At 37.5% G+C, this 21,991-nt stretch overlaps 1 protein-coding gene across 4 annotated transcripts in view; it reads right to left on the bottom strand.

Moving 5' to 3' along the window:
• The window catches only part of LOC106870621 (UBX domain-containing protein 6), a 28,346-nt gene extending 7,419 nt beyond the window's left edge, over window positions 1-20,927 (bottom strand). For 2 of the 4 annotated variants that reach the window (XM_089359498.1, XM_089359478.1), the window contains exon 1: window positions 20,643-20,927. The gene's annotated coding sequence lies outside the window, so the exon portion shown is untranslated. Of the gene's footprint in view, window positions 1-14,991; window positions 15,369-20,642 lie in introns of those variants that run through there. The other 2 variants (XM_089359489.1, XM_014916751.3) reach the window with 1 other exon arrangement.
• Window positions 20,928-21,991: the final 1,064 nt, after the last annotated feature.

Below are 21,991 nucleotides of genomic sequence, written 5' to 3'. Positions count from 1 at the left end.
TTTCTTATTGTGTATGAGGAGAGGAAAAGTGTTTATTACAATCATATTCAATTATTAAATTGTAATGTCTCTCCCCCCACTCTTTTTATGTCATCATCATCATTTAGTATACTGGGTACAGAGTGTACTGGGTACACAGCACCAGCATAGGTGCTTTTATGTGGCACCAGCATTGGCGCTTTTCATGTGACACTGGCACATATGTCTACGTGTGTATTTCTGCATGCATGCTTACATGTATGTTTGCCCCTAATGCCAAAATGTACTCTTGCCACAACAGGTTGAATGTCCAGTCAGCCTTGTCAAATGTTCACCATCCAAGCAACAGCATTCAATCATCTCATTTCCAATTAGCATCTGAACCTTATAGTATCAATGACATAACTTTTTACATGAGACAAGTCAACAACAACACGTTTCACCCAAGCTGAACTTTCCTTCTTCATAGTTATTCACTGTTTTCTCTTTTCATCCACGTTCGAAAACATACTTGCCCCTTGTTTACCTTTAGCAGAGTCTATTCTGTTGCTAGCATTTAGACCAGGACTCCAGTCTGAGGATAACTGTAAATCTTGATACACTACTAACTACTGGGGCTCCCTATATATCTAGAATGAAATGATTGGATGCAACTGTTTGGATGCTGACAATTTGGCATCGCTGACAGGACACTGAACCAGTTTTAGCAAAAGAACATTTTGTACTGGAGGCAAACATGCACATATACAAGCAGGTGCAGAAATATACACAGAGAGAGTGAAAGAATGAGACATTACAATTTATTAATTGAACACATCATCGTTACTTAATGTTCATTTTTCATACTAGCATGGGTCACATGTTCTGACAGGATCTGGCACGCCAACGGGCTGCACACCAGGTTCCATCTGTTTTAGTATGGTTTCTATGGCTGAAGGCCCTTCCTAATGCCAACCACTTTACAGGGTGTACTGGACGCTTTTTTAAGTGGTACTATCATGGGTGAGATTCATGTGGTGCTGGCATGGGTACATTTTTACACAGTGCCAGCATATTTCAATGTTTCTCTTGTTCACTTTATGTTGACATAAACACTTTCCTCTCTCCTCATATACATAAATACATTCATATACATAAATACATTCACACACATAAACAGAGAGAGGAAGAAAAAGTGAACAAGAGAAACATTGAAATATCTAATGTCAGAAAAGTCATCATTGAATCAACAATGCCAAATAGGCAGGAACATAAGGGCTGTGTTAATATACCTCATACCCCCACGAGTCACAGTTTTCTTTCTGTTTATTCATGCTCAGAAACCCTCCAGAAGAGTCATGGTTACAGTGTTTTTTGTGTGTGCGTGCATGTCACAGTATAAACCAGACAATCAGATGTTGTTAGAGATCGCTGGTCATAATGTATTTCTCAAGGGAAGGTTGACGTGAGTGAAATTAGAGAGAGACTGAAGAGCATTACATCCTCTAAGTTGCAACCAGATTTTCTGACACAGAGGATATAAAACTCAACAGTCTCTCTTTAATTTCACTCATACCAACTTTGCCCAAGTATGCCTTGAATAAATGGACATAGATTAGAGTAGACAAAGCAACTTCTCTCATGCTGGTGCCAGCACCCACTACACTTAGTAAAGTGGTTGGTATTAAGAAAAGCATACAGCAGTAGAAACCTCACCAAATGAAAACATATAAATAAAACATGGTTTCCTCCAATCTGTCTTGGAAACCAGTAACTCCAAACAGCTGACTTGGATAATAATCAGTTTAATCCTTTAGCATTCACATTATTCTGTCAAATGTAATACTTATTTATTCACATTGTTTTGAATGTATCCTGCATTATCTCTAGAAGTTTTGAGATTTTGATTATGTGATTGTTTATTTTTAGACTAACATTGTAGGACAGATATGAGAGGTTGGATCTAGCCAGTGTGAACATAAAACAGGTTGAATACTTAGGCCAGATATGGCCAGTTTAAATGCTAAAGGGTTAAATCTATGCCAGCATGGATCATGGATGTAAAACAATGATGATTTACATAGGGAACTCATCTTCTGACATTTTGTAATGAGTTGTTGTTGGCACTCCGTCGCTTACGACGTCGAGGGTTCCAGTTGATCCGATCAACGGAACAGCCTGCTTGTGAAATTAACGTGCAAGTGGTTGAGCATTCCACAGACATGTGTACCCTTAACGTAGTTTTCGGGGATATTCAGTGTGACACAGTGTGACAAGGCTGGCCCTTTGAAATACAGGCACAATAGAAACAGGAAGAAAGAGTGAGAGAAAGTTGTGGTGAAAGAGTACAGCAGGGTTCGCCGCCATCCCCTGCTGGAGCCTCGTGGAGCTTTAGGTGTTTTCGCTCAATAAACACTCACAACGCCCGGTCTGGGAATCGAAACCGCGATCCTATGACCGCGAGTCCGCTGCCCTAACCACTGGGCCATTGCGCGTCCACTTTGTAATGAGTAGTTCATCCACTACCAACTCACCAGAGACCACTCTAGGCTTTTAGTTTTTACCCTTTATGATTCGCATTATTCTGTCATATGTCATGTTTTATTTATTCACATCATTTTGAATTAATTATGTATTATCTCATAGATTTGAGATTTTGAAGATGTGATTTTTATTTTTTCTAGAATGACATTGTTGGATAGGTGTGAGAAGCCAGATCTGGCCATTTTGAACATATAATAGGTAGACTATTTTGGCCTGATGTGGCCTGTTTAAATGCTGAAGGGCTAAAGTGGACTAAATTAAAAACCTTCCGACAAAATTTGATGTTATTTTCTGTTCCAAACAGCAGTTTAATAACGATTTTCAAAATTAAATGAAGTAAAAGTAATGTATTTCACCAGAAATATGACAAAAGGGGTTAAAAATCAGGAATGATATGTTACTGATGATATCATGATTGCAAGATTTAAAATTTCACTGTTAACTCCCAACTTAGTTTCAGTAATCAGTCAATAAAGCTTACAATGATAATATTTTAACCCTTTAGCATTCAGATTTCTTTGTCAAATGTATTGCTTATTTTATCTTTTACTTGTTTTGGTCATTAAACTACCTTGAGTTTTTAGTCAAGTGAATGAATCAACCTCAGTGCTTCTTTTTCAAGCTTTGTACTTATTCTATCAGTCTATTTTGCCAAACCGCTAAGTTATGGGGGACACAAACACATCAACACCAGTTGTCAAACAGTCGTGGGGAGGGGGGCAAACACAGAAGCAAAGCTACACACACAGGTATATATACACACATATATATACGTCAGGCTTCTTACAATTTACTTACAAAGGCTTTGGTTGGCCTGAGGCTATAGTAGAAGACGTTTGCTCAAGGTGCCATCCTGTGAGACTGAATTTGGAACTATGTGGTTGGGAAGCAAGCTCACACATAACTTTGTAGTTTCAAGATTCCAATGGTGTGTTTGTATATTTTTAGAATGACATTGTAGGGCAGGTGTGAGAGGTTGGATTTGGTCAGTTTTAACATAAAACAGGAAGAATATTTGGGCTGGATAAGGCTGGATTAAATGCTAAAAGGTTAAAGAAATTCTATATACATTGATTGTGTTATCAACCAATGCTTTGTCTATCTTTGTGTTCCACCAATGTTGATCTAACAAACCTCATAACTATAAGAGCTTGAATCATAGCAGTTCTGTCTTTATGAGTGCTTAAAACTACATTATCAAATGCATTCTTCCCTTAATTTTAAGACAGTAGGTTGTATTTAGCTGTTTTATCGAGTACTGTGACATGTCTTCTGTGTTGTAATATACTGTTGCAATAGTTCATCCCCCAAAAAGTAGCACAGACAATTAAACTAGCTCATCAAAGGAGGTCAACAGTTCATATTTCAGGCAAATCTGTTCTATCATTTATAGGTGGACACCAACTCTCAAGAAATAAGACAACAGTGGTGTTACACTTGACATTTGCAAAGCATTCAATTGTCAAATGTAGCAACCTTGTGCCTTATCTAAACCAGCTGCTTATCATCTCCATCTGCCTCGTTTCTTGGATAGGAAGCTTCCTGTCAGGTGATGTGAGCTGTTAAACCATTCATCTCTCTCTCTCTCTCACTATACATATATATATATATATATATATATATATATATATAAAACGAACCTCCACCAACTACTCTGCCTATATATCTGTGCACACCTGTCACTGTCAATACTGTAAGGTTTGCAAATCTACGGTATGCCATAAGGCCTACAAATCTAACAGAGGCCTCAAAAGACATTTTAAGATCCACAAAGATCAGAACTTAACTGCAGCTCTTGGTGGTCCAAAACAGATATGCAATCTACATGAGTGTCTTTTCAAAATATTGTCTGGTTTAAAAAGCCACATCAGATGCCATGATAGATCTAAGGTGTAAGTACAAGAGGTGGTCAGATTCTGCATAAAAAGTAGACAACCGACATATATATATATATATATATATATAAGTGACAGAAGCAGGTTCAGAATAGCATTCTGTATATCTTAATGCGGATATACTATCATAAGCAACAAAACTTCATTATATACTTTGAAAAATATTTTCATACAGATGTATAGTGCTATAAAGCACTGAAGTGTAGCAGTAGCAGACAAAAAAAAAACATTAGGCAGCAGTGATGGAATTGTTAAATCATGATTCCTGTCTTTGCACATTGTTAGTAGCAAGTATCCACAATCATCTCCACACTTAGATAAGTTTTGCTTCTCCTATATCAACTATGGTGTACTCCAAGATTCAATTTTGTCCCCTACACTCATTTTCCAAAACAATAATAAACTACTTGTCATCAATTCCAACAATGCTAACTCCCATGTCGAAGATAACACTCTTCACACCTCCCTAACCATCAACAAGTAAGCTATTGATATACAGAAAGAAGAGTGTGAGGCACACCAGAGAGGACAGAGAGAGAGAGCTTCATCAGCCAATACTACATCTTTACAATTTGATAGAAATCCCATCAAATCAAGAGATGAGTGAAGGACAAAGGTCAAAGACAGGCAATTTTAATAGGGGAGTCATGTACCAGATACACATGAAAGCTTTGCAAACATTCAAGGTAACAATACCATATTCACCAAATTGTTCAAGAACAAGAGCCCACAGCTAAGTGACATAGGAAGGAAGGTCTCCAGTAGATCAGGCTTTACAAAAGATGTATTGATGGTCATAGAGGAGGGAAAGCATTTCAAAGTGTTGGAGACGGTTGTTGTTAGTGGCCATCTCCATCACTTTTGAGACAGTGGAAGTAGGTGCAATAGGATAGTACATTGCAGAGTCAGGGGGTTGCTTTTCTTTGGAATGGGGCAGAGTACAGTATGTTTCCAAAGTCAGGATATAACTCTGTAGAGAGAGAGAAACAGACTGAAGGTATGAAGATAGGTAGACAGCTGTAGGATGCACACTCAGGGCCAGTGGCCCTGTTGATATAAAGCAAGTGGGGTTACTTTCACACTTGGCATGTATGTAGAGATGGCAGTGAGCCTAGAGGTATAAGAAGGGATGACTTTTGGAAGTGATATAACTAATTTATGCACATGGAGTGGGGGGGGGGGGCTGAGTATGAACGAAAATACTGTTTACAGAATCATCATGGTTAAGAAGTAGATGAAAGGAGATTTGCAATGTTGGTAAAGATCCTTTAGGAAAGGTAATGAGATTCATTAGCTGCAGCTGGGGGAGGCAGGAGAACTTGCGGGCTGTGTAACGCATAGAGGCATTCTTTATGGATCAGGTGCTGGTTGTGCTGGGGTAGCAATGCTGAGTATGAGGTATTCAGTTTGTAGGAGTGGTTGATTTTCTCCAGGCCTTGTAGGCCATATAGCTTGCCTGATTTGCACCAGTACAGCAATGAGTGGACCACTAAGAGGAGTTAGGATTGCAAGTGTTTGTCGAGAGTGGAATGGAGGGACATGACTAAGAGGATAATTTCCAAGCTATTTGTAATGGGTCAAGAGCCCTGACCTCTCTATCTAAATAAGCTGTTGCCACTGTCCACTGTCGACAGTTTGACAGCTTCCCCAAAATAACTGTTGAGTGAAGTGAAATGCAGGGGACATCATTATTTTGGAGGCAGCTAACCTTGAGTTGTGAGAAATGGTAAAAAGGTACACAGAACAAAACAACGATATTTTGTTAATTAACCCTTTAGCATTTAATCCAGCCATATCGAGCCCAAATATCCAATCTATTCTATGTTAAAACTGACCAGATCCAACCTCTTACACCTATCTACAATGTCATTCTAAAAATATACTGACACACCAACAAAATAATGGGTAATTAATTCAAAACAATGAATAAATAAGCAATACATTTAACAAAAAAAATCTGAATGGTAAAGGGTTCAAATGGTCAGCAACATTTTGATGCCTGCAGCATCAATGCAACAACAATATGACTGCACAGCTTAGAGGGAACATTGGTCAGTAGTGAAGTCCATGTACTGTCAAGGATAATTACCACAGAACTGGTGAAGCTCCAACTAGTCAACTGACATGAAATGCAATAATATGTAGGCTGTGGAGTAGGGCATTATGCAGTTGTGTGGTGGATCATAGTGGAAAGAAGTGATTGAATGACCTCATAGGTGCAGAGATGGTTATGATTTGGTATATGTTGGGTTTGAAGGTGAGGAAAAATCAAGAGTGCTTGGAGTGTATCTGCATTAGACAGATATATGTATAGGTGATGAAACTAGTTAATGTAGAGAGTTGAGGATTGCAAACAATTTGGTTTTGGCACTGGTAGCATCAACATGCAATGAGTACAAGAGCCAAGAAGAATTGTGACTGAAGGATTGTTGACAGATGGAGGAGCATAGAGAATGGTAGAGAAAGCAGACATACTTAATGAACAGGGGAGGAAAACTTTGAGCCAGAGTAACAAAGAAAGTCAGGTAAGAGCAATGAGTGGCAGGGAGAGTGGAACCTATATATGCATAGACACTACCTTTTAAAATGAAGTTTAAACAAGGAGTGTAACATAGAGACAACAAAAAGAAACTATAGACAAGGTTGAGGGATTTGTGACTTGAAGAGGACTAAGACGTGGTTTGTATGTTAGAGGGATATGTAGATCTAGCAACAAGTTTGGTTTATGAAAAACAATGAAGTCTGTTCCACATTTCTGAGACAGTAGAGGTAAGCTGGCTAAGCTTAGAGCTCACAGAAAAACTAAAAATAAATAAAGAGTACTTTTCTCACAAGTTCATTTTCAGTCCAACCATTAGCTTAAATCCTGAAATTATGTTGAATGGCTTAGTTTCTTATGCTTCAATAGTGTCTTCAAACAATTTAAGAGTATGACTGAGTACAAAGAAAGAGATCTCCAATGATTCAAAGGTATTTCCTTCATCTTCATCAAAGGTATTTCGCTCATCAAGGCATTTCTACAGTGCTTTGGGTAGAACTTTCTGGTACTTAAGGGTTCACTAATAGATGACAAAACAGAGAAAGAGAGCGCCATCTAGTTCAAACATGGCGTAACATTACAATTATCAACAGCCATGAATTCGCAAAATCCCCTTAACTGAGGTGTCTTTTTAGTTGAGATACTGAAATGCTTGTACATTTTGAGCACAATATTTTCAATATTTGTTTTTTTATTTTTGTAACAATTTGTAGCATTGTGCAAAATATAAGCAAGATAATCTACAGTAATAATATTTGTTGGAAGCGTCTTCAGATTTGATTAACCCTATTGTTTTCCTAAATTCATACTTATGTTGTCAAAAGTGTATTGTTTCCTTAGAACAATAGATTGTTATCACTGTAAAAATCAAACTACTCCTTTCTCAAGGGTGACATTTGTGTATGAATTATTTTATATTTTCTACATAAAGGGAACACATTGCACATATGAGAGGGAAATCTGCCCAAATCTTCATTGGAGAATGGCTGATTTTTCTGTTCTTGTTTCAATCACCAAAAGAAATGTTAAAAATGCTTACACCTAATTCACTAAAAAATTTGGATTTATTGCTAAAAGCAAAACAGAAAACATTCAACCGTCATGCTCCTTTATGTATAGTGCTGTTGTGACATATCAAACAGCACAGTATTGCTGTGACATATTGGCAGTGAGGGAAAAAGAGCAGCTGAATGACACCTAACCACAGATAAATGTAAGATTCATTACACCTTTAAAGCATCAAAGCAGCTGAAAAGGAGACACCATGTTCTTTATTATGCTTTGATACAGAATGCAGCACTAGAATATTTTCACAAAGCTTTTTCAGTAGTTTTTCCCACTTATTACACTTTTCCCTAACAATGAGTCACTGTTTAACCAACATTTCTTGGAAATCAAAATATTTTTATCATTGATGAAGCTTTATTGCTTCGTATATATTACATAGCTCTGCAGCCAAGATTTTACATCTTGAGTTAATCATGCTGGAGAGAAACACTGATGAACTAGTAGCACAGCTAGTGTTAAATTAATGTTGACCTGTCGTAGTGTTTTGTTCAAGTGTATTTTTACCCTGACTGGTAATTTCCATATCACAACAGCAAAGCAAACAAAAAAAAAACAACTAATGTAATCTTTTCTGATTTTAGCAATAAATTCAAATTCTGTGGCCCATTAAATGTAAATGGACAAATCAAGGTCTTCTTTTCAACATTTCTTAAAGGAAGTGAAACAGGAACAAAGAAATCTACCATTCTCCAGACTTTCCTCTTGTATATGCTAACAATATGGCTTGTACCCTGTATGTGGGCAAGAAATTACCTTTCATCATTATCATCATCGTCGTTTAACGTCCACTTTCCATGCTGGCATGGGTTGGACAGTTTGATTGAGGACTGGCAAGCCAGGAGGCTGCACCAGGCTCCAATCTGATGTGGCAAGGTCTCTACAGCTGGATGCCCTTCCTAATGCCAACCACCCCAAAAGTGTAGTTTTATGTGCCACCGGCACTTTATTTAAAATAAAAAATACATACATGCCATCACATCTTCACATTTTAACTAAAATTTTCATAAAACTAGATCTTATTTTGGTATTTTTATCATTTGTAAAGTCAGCAAAATTCTGATATTTTTTTTATTTACAAACTTAGATAAAATCCTCAGTTTCCTAGGGCAATTTGCATAAATTTTCTTAGTCAGATGTAAAAAAAAACAAACAAAGTAGCAGCTAGTAGTTATCACCAAGTGAAGAACAAAGCACTCAAAAACTGGACTGTGCAACCTAGAGCCAAATATCTTGACTATTTACTTAATCACAGGTAAATATGTATAATCAACATGTTGACTGTATCTCGTGAGTTTTATGATACTTTGTGGTATCAAAATGGTTGGAGCTGTATTCTATTGTTTTACTTTTTTTTAATGAATGAGAAGAGACATTTATGCAGACAGTATCAAATGTTCAGAAGTCATGGTACTGTGCACTTGAAAAATTGAAAAATTCCAGCACGGCTGCAGTGTAATGACTGAAACATGTAAAAAATAAGAGTTGAAATTTTAAATGGGTGAATTTGAATTCAAATTGTATTTCTATTCCTTCTCCTGCCAATACACCAGAGCTACACAAAACACGTCTGGTTGCAGTTGATTGCCACCCTATCTGCAAGCTGACTGCTATTCTATGCTATTTTATACATATGAGATAGTATCAAAAAATTCCCAAACTACTTCTGTAGCATGCCAACAGATGGCAGCACATAGTTGCGTGCGCAGTGAGAGCTAGCAATGACCTTCATGAGGTAGTGTCGAGTGACATCACTGTGTTTACTTTGCAAGTTGTGAAATTTGTATTTTTGTGATCACGTATGTTATAGTCTACAATTTTTGTCATAGACAAAAAGTTGGAACAAAAGAGCCAATGTGAAATTTTTCATTAAATTCCGGGAAGTCTGCTACAGAGACATTGAGCGTGCATCAGCAAGCTGACAGCAACAAGGCTATGGGTATTAAGCAATGTTTCAAGTGGCATGGGTGCTTCAAAAGTGGAAGAATGTCCCTGGAAAACGATGAGCAATCTAGAAGACCTACTATAAGTGTCACCCTCAGAAATGAGAAAATTCATCAGCTTGTGCATGAGGATTGTCAGAGGACAATGATATTTTGAAGCATTTGAGGGAGGACATTCAGTGAAAGAAACAACATCTGCAGAGTGCGAAGAATTGGATTTTTCACAACAATGCACCCTGTCACTAAGCTCTCTTCACTCGTGAGTTTCTCACCAAAGGCAACATGGCATCGCTTCTGCATCAGTCCTATTCAGTCTTAGCACCTGCAGATTTCCATCTCTTTCCCAAGATGAAAATGCAGCTGAAAGATCACTGTTTTAACACAGCTGTCGAGATCAAGAGTGAATCACAGAAGGTCCTTGACTTGCTTATGGGAAATGACTTCCAGGCCAGATTCCAATAGTGACAAGAATGCTGAGACCAGTGTATTGCTGCGCAAAGTGACTGTTTCAAAAGAGATGATGTTAAAACTTTGGTAAATAAGTTATTTTTTATTAAACATAACTAGTCCAGGAACTTTTTGATACCACCTTGTAAATGTAAACTGCTACTCTCTGTACAAGGTCAAATGAGGCTTTTAGTTCTTGGCTTGTTCAAATATCATGGATGACAGGCCTAGCTCACTGACCAGTTTAGCTGTTGTTGTTGTTGGCACTCCGTCGCTTACGACGTCAAGGGTTCCAGTTGATCTGATCAACGGAACAGCCTGCTCGTGAAATTAACGTGCAAGTGGCTGAGCACTCCACAGACACGTGTACCCTTAACGTACTTCTTGGGGACATTCAGCATGATACAGTGTGACAAGGCTGACCCTTCGAATTACAGGCACAACAGAAACAAGAAGTAAGAGTGAGAGAAAGTTGCGGTAAAAGAGAACAGCAGGGTTCGCCACCACCCCCTGCCGGAGCTTTGTGGAGCTTTAGGTGTTTTCGCTCAATAAACACTCACAACACCCGGTCTGGGAATCAAAACCGTGATCCTATGACCGCAGGTCCACTGCCCTAACCACTGGGCCATTGTGCCTTGACCAGTTTAGCATGCATGGTGGAACTTGCTCACCACTCAAGTTAACATCAATTACTTAGAACTCAGGAGCCTTTAACAAGTTTCCCTGCTGTAAGCATTTGAACCAGACCCCACTTCCCAACCCACTACATTTTTCTTGCATATACTTAGGTGGGGGATTTTATTACATATTCAGCATTCTTCATAAAATAAATTACAAGTGAACATAAGGCACAGGAAGATAAATGGAGGAGTCTTTATATCATTGCTTGACCTGCAAGTAATAACATACAAGTTTTCCTCGAATCGTATCTTGGCAGCTGAAAATAGGACAGGTTGAACAATGTAGTCCTACACAAAGATAGGATAATCACAATGAGAATACTTTTGATCATAGGCCCACACAGCCATGGCTGACCTAGGGCTAAACAACAAAATCAGTAGAGCATTAAATTGTGTTTGAATTTATTCAGATGATATACTTCATAGCTAGTGAGCCAATGAAGAAACCTCTACATGATCATTCAGACTAATAAAAATAGTAGCCAAATCTTCCTCAAGTTACAACAATAACGTCTGTGAACATTGGATAATGTAGTCTTGAGTACAAGAAGGTAGGGAAAATACAATTTGGTCACAGGCCCAACTGACCTGAGGCTAAAAAAAAAATCAAATTCATCTATTGTTCATGCTATTTTTGTTTTTTTAGCAGAAATTTCCAGATGTTCAACTTGTAGAGCAGCAGTCGGAGGTTTCATCAGTTACAAGCTAATATTAACTTAAATGGCTTTAATCACAAGAAAAGCAAGACCTCTAATACCAGTGAAAAGAAATTATCTTCAAACTGGAGATCTGGCCCTAGTGTTTACATGAGTCAGTTTTGCTGCTAAAGACACCAAAGAACCAGGTGGTAGTGCTAAATGGGTAGATGGATTAAGTCTAAAATTTAATAACAATCAGAATCTCTCTGATGGGTTTCCACTGATTCAAACTCACAAAGTTTTGGTCAACCCGAAGCTATAGAAAACCTTGCCCATGGTGCCAATGTGACTACAATGAGGTAATGAAAAGTTCCTGACTTTGGGTAAAAGAAAATACAGGAGGATCAATAAATTATGATTTTATTCAACATATTCCCCTCTCAAATTCACACACTTATTGTAGCAATTCTTCAGTTTTTCTAAGCCCTATAAAAGAACTCAGAAGGTTGGGGCGCCAACCAGGCCTTTGCAATATCCTTAAAGCCAGGAACTTTTCAGCACCACCTAGTACGTCCTTTGGGATCGAATTGAAAGCTACATAGTTGCAAAGTGAAGTTCTTAACCACACAAACAAGTCTATGCATAGGCCCCATGTTTAATCAGAAGTAAAAGTTTTAAGATTTCAGCCTTTCTTTAGAGTGGATATCTTTCACAATACATTTACATCGTTATAATTTGCTGAGGGGTTTATGAACTGAGTCTTATTTGAGTTAGTGAAATGAAGAAAACAAATCATGAATTGCAAGGTAATGGAACAGGAATCTACTTTTGTCGTTGATGTACCGGTAATTGTTTTCAGAGCCTCACGAAAGTGAAAGTATTAACTTTTTCGAAAGTGTGTTTTCCTGGCAAATTGAATGAGAAAGTATTTTCTAAAAACAAAAAAAATAACAAACTGAGTGTTGGCGAGATACCAGTTCGCCGTTCTTCCTATTTAATTTGGATCTATCAAATATGTTGTGATTTACCCAAAAGAGTTAGACTGATTAACGGTAAATACAGGAAACAAAATTACTTTACTGCAAAATTGTTGTCCCGAACATTGTATACAACTCAGGTCAAGAAGAACTATTTTCTGTACACGTAATCAATCTCATTCATTACTAGGTGTACTTTTTTCATCTTTTCAATAAAATAGGCGAACATTTTTCATCTTTTCAATAAAATAATGTATCAAGTACTGAGGTCAATGTCTTGGACTAACCTCCTTTCTTTAAATTGCTGACCTTGTGCCAAAATCTGAAGCCATTAGGTGTATTGCATGGCGAACATTAAAATAATAGCATTTGAGTGTCAACTAGAACTACTACAGCAATATATGAGCAGAGTATCTTATTCAAAATACGATTGAAATTGGTGTCAGTGTCACCAATGAAATTTATGATAATTAAAGGTATTAGATCCGCTTAACATGTGTATTTATTATTTTAAAAAAAAACATACTTTCACTTTCCGTTTTGACGTGGTAAACACCAACTACTGGATGATAAAGTAAATGTTTACATTTTCATCGAACCCTAGAAACGAATAAGCGCCCTTGTTGCTGTTGTTTAGCCGTGAGTCAACTCTTATGGAGTAGACAGGTCTATGGTTAAAGGGCTTTCCAGCCACGACCATACCTTCTTTCCTGGAATAAAGTGTGCTCTTTCGACAAGACAATTGTGGTTTGGGGAAATTTAGCTGCTGTTTCTACCAGATCAAACAACGACGTAAAATCTCATCTCTCGTTGGAATTACATGGAGAAAATACTTAATTCTACTAAAAATAAATTGAAGTGATAATGATGCTTTAATCGACAAAATAACTGCGCAAATATTATTGCTATAATAATAATATGTTTGTATAGTTTAGAGTAGAGAAATAACTGCTACAGCTTTAAATATATATAAAAAAAAAAGATCAATGTGTTGTTATTTGTATAGCTCAAGTCAGGCCCTTAACGAATCAGTCCAATGGTTATGTCATTACGATCACGAACTGCCACGTTATTGCACTGTCTATTATTTTTCAAGTGTGCATAAAGAGATCATAGTAATAGCAGATGAAAATTTCCTAATTTATACACAGCAGTGAATGGGTATCTGTGTGAAAGAGTATAAAGAGAGAAGGGGGGGAGTTACAAACGATATTTTTAGTATTTAGACCACTTACATTTTGGTCTGTTTATGGTTTTTATCGTCATAAGGTTTCCTTAAACGGTCAACACGTGGAATAAATTCAAGACGCAAATTGCAGCCAAAAATTCACTGAAGTCATTTAAATAAATAACCTGATTGGCATTGTGTACCAGTCATATGACATTAGTTGATCAGGTGAGATACTAGACAAACGATAAACTATACAAGTCACTAAATGTAATCCATGTTGTCATCAGGATATTAATTGAAACAGTAAACTCACTAAATACACGCGGTTATCAATATTCACTGAATAGAAATTGTAAAAGATTTGTGTGTGCATACGTGTGTGTGTGTATATATATATATAAATATATATATATATATATATATATATATATATATATATATATATATATATATATATATATATACACATATATATATATATACACACATATCTCTCTCTCTCTCTCTCTCTCTCTCTCTCTCTCTATATATATATATATATATATATATATATATATATATATATATATATATATATATACACGCGCTAACTATCGAGTTTATATAGATATATATAAATATATATAATCTGTATCGTCAACACTCTTTCTTTTAATAGCAATACATTCAGAATTAAGTGTAAAATCTATACTATTGTTGATACCTGCCCACTAAGACGATTATATAGACTTCCATAAAATCTGGCCTTGAGCAAGGGTAGTTAAAATCATTATCAAAACCGAAATATTTAGAGCATATAATAAATTACACGTCACACTGGAATATTTCTAAATAATTTCGATTACAGAATATGTGTGTGTGTGTGTGTAAACATTATTGTAATGGCGAAGAGGAATGAATGTTGATAATTTCTAAGGTTGTGAATTTACAACTGCATTGACACAGTTCCACTGTATGGTGAATGTAGTAGAATTATGTTAGTGGTCAAGTGGTAGATAGACAGGTAGATGTACGACCAACTACCGACACTGCAGTATATCATGCTATAATAATAATAATAATAATAATATTAATAATAATAAACAAACGTAAATGTAATGATATAGGTGTGTGTTTTGAATTTCTGTAACTCACCAGATCGTACGAATAGTTCATTTATATTAAATCCGTACACAAGCCAGGCCAAATGAATAAGAACAACAGTGATGAAGAAATAGGCAAGCAATCCAAGTAAAACCCTCACTTGTACAGGACTGTTCACAAAACACAGCCGACCTGGAGCATTTGCCGTGTCACTACTAGCCAAGGTAGTGTCGCCCTGGTCTGAGTTTGGTGTCCCTACAATAGACTGCAATACACCTTCGGCACACGATATCACTTGCTCTGGTTTTAAGTAGTCGTATATAATACGGTAGTAAGTGTTCAATTGATTCCAGTTAGACATACCAGGGAGACCTTTGCTGAAACGTGAATGAAAATTACGTGCAAAGAGGAGTAAACACGCAGAATCTGAAGAAGTATAATAGAGGAAATACGATTGGTGGACAAAGCAGAACTTAGTTACCTCCCTGTAAGAAGCTTGGTAAAGTAGTTATCTTTCCAGTAAAATTATAAACTTCAATGGTGTAATTAACTTTTGTATAGTTGTGATAGCTATTTAAAATATATATATGTACGGTTTGTCTGTACTTTTACTTTATTTTACAATAGTATATCTTATGCTATAAAGTCTTGTTGTGCATCTATGATGTGGTCTCTGATACAATTTCACTGCACTCGACATTTGGCGATCTTCCGGTATGAGTCCTAAATATCGGCCTTTTCCGTAAAAAGTGTCTTTGGCAATCTTTAGCAAAGATAGGCCTTTTCCATAAAAAGTGTTGGAGAGAAACAGGGAAACGACGTCATAAAAGCGAAAGACATACAGAAAGCGCGATTTATTTTGAAGGGTTTAGGGTTAGGGTTTGGGTTTTAGTGTTTGGGTTAGGGAATTCCGTCCCTAACCGTAACCGTAACCCTAAACACTAACCCTAACCCTGACACTAAAACCCTAACCCTAACACCGTAGTGAAAATCGTGCAGGTGTTTTGGAAAAGATCGCTGAAGACACTTCTTACGGAAAAGGCCGATATTTAGGACTCGTACCGTAAGATCGCCCGACATTTAATAGTATACAATACTATAAAAAAAAAGGAAGTAAATGTAACGATAAATGTGAGTTATAAATGACTTTTAAATTACTTTTCCTTAAAGTAATTTTTGGGGATCTTTTGGGGATCAAACCAAAAAGATCCATTTTTTGTTTCAACACAAATTCAAATCACTTGCAAAGGGAGTTCGATTCCAAAATTTCATGAAATGAAATTTTTAGAAACATCTGGAGAGATTCATTTGATTTATTTGTTTAGCCCTTTGTTGACTATAATCAAGTGGATCTATAACCAAAGGCGTTCTGTATTGGATATCCAGAACAACTTAGTCCACTGCAGCGGTAAGCCGGTGATTCTCGAATGATGTGCTGTGACGCACTTCTGCGTCACAAGGATATTCATGCACTGATTCCTAAAAAATTGAAAATTTTAGAAAATCAATGATTATTGCCTCAGCGTTTTGGAAAACCTAATAAACAAGAGTTGTTTGTTAGTTTATGTTATATATAACCCCTGTGGTTAATAAAGAAAAGGGTTTGTGTTATATATATATATATATATATACTCTTTTTCTTGTTTCAGTCATTTGACTGCGGTCATACTGGAGCACCGCCTTTAGTCGAGCAAATCGACCCCAGGACTTTTTCTTTGTAAGTCTGGTACTTATTCTATCGGTCTCTTTTGCCGAACCGCTAAGTTACGGGGACGTAAACACACCAGCATCGGTTGTCAAGCGATGCTGGGGGACAAACACAAACACACACACATATATATACATATACATATATACGACGGGCTTCTTTCAGTTTCCGTCTACCAAATCCACTCACACGGCTTTGGTCGGCCCATGGCTATAGTAGAAGACACTTGCCCTAGGTACCATGCAGTGGGACTGAACCCGGAACCATGTGGTTGGTAAGCAAGCTACTTACCACACAGCTACTCCTGCGCCTTTATACTCTTTTACTATATATGTGTGTTTGCGTGTCTGTGTTTGTCCCCCCCAACATTGCTTGACAACCAATGCTGGTGTGTTTACATCCCTGTAATTTAACGGTTTGGCAAAAGAGACTGATAGAATAAGTACTAGACTTACAAAGAATAAGTCCTGGGGTCGATTTACTCGACTAAAGGCGGTGCTCCAGCATGGCCACAGTCAAATGACTGAAACAAGTAAAAGAGTAATCAGAAAACAGGATTTGGAAACTGGCTTTTTCTGCATGATAGCTGTCTATCACAAAATGAAAACAAAATCATTAGGAGGAGGAATTTTTATTAAACAAATGAAAGCAAAGCATTACGATGACCATAGTTCTAAGAACTTCTGAAGTTTTAATATGTTTTAATGAATAAAGTCATGTGAAATGGTCAAACAGATATGTAAATAATTTAAAAAGGAAAAAAAATCTTCAATGAAGTTCTTTTGTGAAAAATTGCACAAATCTGTCCTGATCAAAAGGCCTATCTGTCAGAGAAGGCATGGTCTGACATGGATTAACAAAAATTTATATAAGACATTCTATTGTAAAAATTGCCTGGCAACAATGAGCTATTCAGCTAGTAAATATATAGATGGCACCTGTGAATCTTAGTCGAGGTCATTGCTGATACCATATAAAGGGCATCTGTGAATCATTAGTTGTTGCTTGTGTCTTGCAAGTGGCACCTGGGAATCATATTTGTGGTCGCTACTGGTGCCATGTAAATGGCACCTGTGCATCATAGTTATGGTTGTTGTCAGTGCCATGTAAATGGTACCCGTGAATCATAGTTGTGGTTGCTGCCAATGTCATTTAAATGGCAGCCATGCAAGTGGCATGTAAAAAGCACCCATTACACTCCTGGAGTGGTTGGTATTAGGAAGGGCATCCAGCCATAGAAGCCACGTCAAATCAAACTGGAACCTGGTGCAGCTCTCTGGCTTATCAGATCCAGTCAATTTGTCTAACCCATGCTAGCAGAGAGTGGACTTTAAATGAGGCTGATGATGATGATGATATATCGATATACTGATATCAAAATCAAGTTTACTTAATGTGTTCTATTCATACCTATGACAGTACAAGGAGACAACTATATTTCACAAAAGATATAAAAGCAGCATATATTGGAATGCTGTCACTGTCAAAATACCTCATTTAACAAATCTCATTTTCAAAAAGGTAATACACAAAAAACGAAAAAGGAATAGGTTGATTAATTTGACTAAAATGTTTTCCAAGGCAGTACCCCAGCATGACCACAGTCTAATGACTGAAACAAGTAGAAGATAAAAGATTAAAAAAAGCAGTTTTAAATACCATGGAACAGAGGTAAATCTCTTTTTATTTCACATTTAGATTTGTTTATACTAAAATACTCAGGCATTGTGCTCTATGAATTAGACTTAATTTTTATGAAATTTGAAGCATGTACACCAACATTAAAAATTAACAGTCTGATCTATAGAACATAAATCAAGAATGTCTTAAATATATATAATGAAAAAACTGAAATGTGAAATAGTGAAAGGCAAAGTCGACCTTGGCGGAATTTGAACTCAGAACGTAATGGCAGACGAAATACCGCTAAGCATTTTACCCGGCGTGCTAACATTTCTGCCAGAATTTCCTTCCTTTATATAAGGGATGAACCGGAAGTCCCTGGCTTCCACGTAAACTGGAAGTTTCCAGAAAGCTCTCAAACATTCTAGAAGCTCAAGGGAGATTCCTCTCATTAAATCCATTTTCCATTTTGATTCCTGTTGTAGCCGTCAGGGTTCACTACAATTTCATCACATTAAACCATTAATCCCAACACAGTTTTTTCTCTCTCTGTTTTTTCTTTGTCTCTCCATTTTTTAAACTCGCATTCCTTTCTGTCAAAGAGCATAAGCTCAAAACATCAAAGACTTTTCCATTCTTCCCAAGCTTTAAGCTAATACACCTGCTTGTTGTTCCCTCACCTGTCTTTTGTTTCCTGTGTATTTGAACCATGAAGCACGACCTTTGAGCATTAGGTCTCACTGAGGCAATGACTTGTGACCAAGACCTTTGGAAATATGCTGTGCATGAGAAGACCCGGCAAGACAAGTGAGACCATAACCCATGGCCTTTACCAGAGGTGTAGCCAGCCCACTTATGCGTACCTTTCCTTCTTAGGATACAAAACCCTGCTTGCGAAGACCTGTTGAGGCAAATGAAATTGAAAATCGAACCAAATTCATTGACTGGCACCCATGCCAACCTTCCTTCATTGGACACTAAACTCAGCTTGCGAAGACCTGTTGGGGCAAGTGAGATCAGAACTGAACCAAATTCGATGACTGGCACCCATGCCAGTGGAGCACTAACAGCACCATCCAAGCAGGATCACTGCCAGAGCAGTGGTCTCGCTTCCATGCTGGTGGCACATAAAAAGCACCATTTCCAGCTTTGCCTTACTGGCACTTGTGCTGGTGGCATGTGAACAAAACATTGGACTGACTCCTGTGCAGGTGGCACGTAAAAAAACACCATTTGAGCGTGGCCATTGCCAGTACTGCCGGACTGGCCCTCGTGCCAGTGGCACGTAAAAAGCACCCACTACACTCTCAGAGTGGTTGGCATTAGGAAGGGCATCCAGCTGTAAAAAACTCAGCCAGATCAGATTGGAGTCTGGCGTAACCATCTGGTTCGCCATTCCCCAGTCAAATCGTCCAACCCATGCTAGCATGGAAAGCGGACATTAAATGATGATGATGATGATGATATCGGTCACTTCAGAAATGCAACCACATGTGGATTGCTGGTGCTTTCTCCTTATTTTTCCTTCTTTCTCTTTGGACTTCCCTCTTTCCGACAAAGAGCTATGCTCGAAACATTATCAACTTTCTCTTTTCACCAAATGTCAAATTGATATTTTGTTTATGCAAGTCCTCATGTTCATTTTTTTCTTTTTTCTCTGTTTTTAATTGTTTGTTCTTTGAATTGACTCTGTGTGTATATGTGTGTGTGTGTGCATACATATGTATATACACATACGTACACACACACACACACACACACACACACACACAGATATATATATACATGTGCGTGTGTGTGTGTGTGAAAATTAAGTTAGTTTGTCAGGAGACAAAAGTGTAGGAAGATGACAGAAAGTATGTTTTGGTGGGTGGAGTGAAAGGGAAGTCTGTCTTGTTTGAGAGCAGCTGCTACTTCATTGAGTATGACAGATTGTCATTTGTTTATATTGTCAGGTCTCAGTCAAGCAACTGGGCAAAACATGTTATAAAAAGCTTGATTTGTATAGCACCTGGCACAGACGCTGCTTTCAGGTCACAATTTATATTGTTTGAACGTCTTCTTAGGTCTAATCATAATTTCTCTCTCTCTCTCACTCTCTCTCTCCCTCCCCCCTCTCTTTCTTTCTTTCTCTCTCCCCCCTCTCTCTCTCACACACACAGATTTATATACATATATAGTTTATAGATGAGAGACAGATATTCTCTGTGTAGAATACACTTCATAGTGCCCAAAAGATTTAAACTTGAGCAAGTAAAAGAGTAAATGTAACGATAAGGAAGTTAGCCAAGTCAACATACAAAAAATACTAAATACATTTAATACAAAAAAAAAATGTACATATGTTTACATATAAAACAGTTCGACTTACACAGAATAGAAATGATATCAGGAATTAAAGGGGTCGAATAAGAGTTTTACAAGTCCAACAGCTGTTTCTGGGGGGGCCGCTTAGTGGTCCAAAATAATGATTGTAAATTGATTCCCTCATCAGATAATACCAGCCTTCGTCTTCAGAGAAGAATTTTACATTAGCGATGTTGACATAATGGAGATTAAAGATGGAATATATATCACTTAAAACCCTCAGGATAACACAATAATCAGACGAGCATTTATAGCATGGTGTGTACTATTCTGCAGTCTATTGTAGAATAACAGGATACTACACAACACACTTCAAAATTACATCTTATTACTGTACTATCCAATCAGGAGCTTATAGTAGCTCATCTATAAATCCTGTTTTTATTAAATAACACTGATTTTCTATTGTATGAAGTTCATTTTTGCTGATTCTACAAACAAAGGAACATACATTACACTATATAATACACAAACATTACACACACACACGCATTCTGTATGCGTGTGCATATGTATGTGATGTATGTATGTATGCATGTGTGTATAGGTTTGTTTGCGTAAGAGGTTAGAGACTAACATTATGCTGTTATTGGGATCACACAAGTATGTTCATTGATATAGATGCAATGTGTTTAACTTGGTCAGGAGTAGGTCAAAGATAAAGGCTTTATGTAGAAGGGATTGTGTTAATATACAGTATATCTAAGGCAGCGAGCTGGCAGAAACGTTAGCATGCTGGGCGAAATGCTTAGCGGTATTTTATCTTTGCCTTTCATCCTTTTGGGGTCGATTAAATAAGTACCAGTTACACACTGGGGTCGATATACTCGACTTAATCCGTTTGTCTGTCCTTGCTTGTCTCCTCTGTGTGCAGCCCTTTGTGGGCAGTAAAGAAATAAGAAACGTTAGCACGCTGGGCAAAATGCTTAGCGGTATTTCGTCTGTCTTTACGTTCTGAGTTCAAATCCCACTGAGGTCAACTTTGCCTTTCATCCTTTCGAGGTCGATAAATTAAGTACCAGTTGCGTACTGGGTCGATCTAATTGACTGACCCCCCCTCACCCCAAAATTTCAGGCCTTGTTCCTAGAGTAGAAAAGAATATACAATATATCTATAACAAAGCCAGAGTGTGTCTTTATTATTATCATCATCATCATCATCATTTAACATCTGTTGTCCATGCTGGCATGGGTTGGACAGTTTGACCAGGGCTGGTAAGCTGAGGGGCTGCACCAGATGCCAGTCTGATTTGGCATGGTTTCTACAGCTGGATGCTCTTCTTAATGCCAAGCACTCTGAGCGTGTACTGAGTGCTTTTACATGCCATCAGCATGGGTGCTACTTATGTAACA

This window comes from Octopus bimaculoides, chromosome 1, assembly GCF_046866305.1.
Source record: "Octopus bimaculoides isolate indiv1 chromosome 1, ASM4686630v1, whole genome shotgun sequence".
In the NCBI taxonomy this organism is placed as follows: Eukaryota; Metazoa; Mollusca; class Cephalopoda; order Octopoda; family Octopodidae; genus Octopus; species Octopus bimaculoides.
This window is presented reverse-complemented; position numbering and strand designations above follow the sequence as displayed.